We start from the raw sequence: 1,396 nt of genomic DNA on the forward strand, positions 1-1,396 counted from the left end.
CTGTCAAATAAACAAAAAAACAAAAACAAATAAACATCAATAGGCTGCTTGGCAGTGGGCAGGCAAGCTGGTAGAGATGGGTTAGGCTCTCAGATAGTACAGCCCCCTCTCCAGGAATATCTTGGACCCATCCCTTCTTCTCGGTTTCTTCCTCACCATTCTTTAAGGTCTAGAGTGGAGGCAGCACCTGGGAAGGGAAAGGAGGGAGTGTGATGGTGTGATGGTTGGCTGTAATTACCTGAAATTGTAGGCATCATTTCACATCATCCCAGTGCTCATATCAGATGCAAATAAGCTAGTAAGTGAGCCTAGTCTGCCTGCAATTATCCCTCTACATCTGATGTTGGCTCTTCTTTCCTCCTCTCTATCCCTTTTCTCTTTGGCCCACTCAACAAGTAGAGAACTCTTCCTTATTAGTGTCGGTCCCTGGTCTGGCCACCTAGTCCCCTTTTGCTACACAAAGAACAAGTTTCACTGGCCAAGTTTCTGGAAGACCACACTCATAGAGCCTCCCTCACTTTCTAACTCTCCTACCTCTCTTTTTTCTTCTAATCTTCTCCCTGTGAGCCTTTACTTTACACTAATTTTCCTGACCCCCTTTCCTTTTGAATGGGCACCCAAATAACACAATCCTTGGGTACCTTCCTGTGATAGGCCCACAGACCTATATAGCAAAGGCTGCTCTACTCTGTTTGGCAGGCTCCCTACAGGGAAATTTGGGCTCTGGTCTCAACACCCACAGGTTTGGCTGGAGAATTCTGATCTCTTGAAAGTGAAAGGGAGTGAGGCTGGGAATGGTGGAAACACTTATTTGGGCTTCATCTTCTTTCTCCTCAAGTACCTGAAATCAAATTCAACTATAAAGATTAATTTCCTCCCAAAGACTACTCTGCAGTTCATATAAATACATATTTATTTAAAATATGTCCATACGAGTTTACGGCCATGCTTCCCTGAACAAACCTGATCCCATTTGATCTTGGAAGCTAAGCAGGGTCGGGCCTGGTTAGTACTTGGATGAGAGACCACTTGGGAAGACCAGGTGCTATAGGTATAAAAAATAAAAAAATAAGGGATTGTAAGCTGACAAGGTTCTTACAATCTGTGAGGTCAACCAAGGATTGCCTCACCTTAAAAAAAAAAAAAAACATGTCTATCTGAGATATTCATTTTATTTTTTAAATTTCCATCTATTTGTTCATTTAACAAATATTAATAGAGCTCTCTTACTCTATGCTCAGAATTTTTGTTGGCCTTGTGTGCATTCAGTGGTGATTTAAACTGACACAGTCTTTGGTATAAGGGAACTTAAAATATCATGGGGAATCTGAAAATCAATCAAATAACCTCACATGTAAATATGAAATCACAACTGTGGTAATTGATGAGAAGAGAC

At 41.4% G+C, this 1,396-nt stretch overlaps 1 pseudogene; it reads left to right on the forward strand.

The window, feature by feature from the left end:
- Window positions 1-935: 935 nt before the first annotated feature.
- Window positions 936-1,054, forward strand: LOC118603373 (annotated as a pseudogene).
- The last annotated feature ends 342 nt before the right edge of the window (window positions 1,055-1,396 follow it).

This window comes from Rousettus aegyptiacus, unplaced genomic scaffold (genome assembly GCF_014176215.1).
Source record: "Rousettus aegyptiacus isolate mRouAeg1 unplaced genomic scaffold, mRouAeg1.p scaffold_m13_p_5, whole genome shotgun sequence".
NCBI classification, from domain to species: Eukaryota; Metazoa; Chordata; class Mammalia; order Chiroptera; family Pteropodidae; genus Rousettus; species Rousettus aegyptiacus.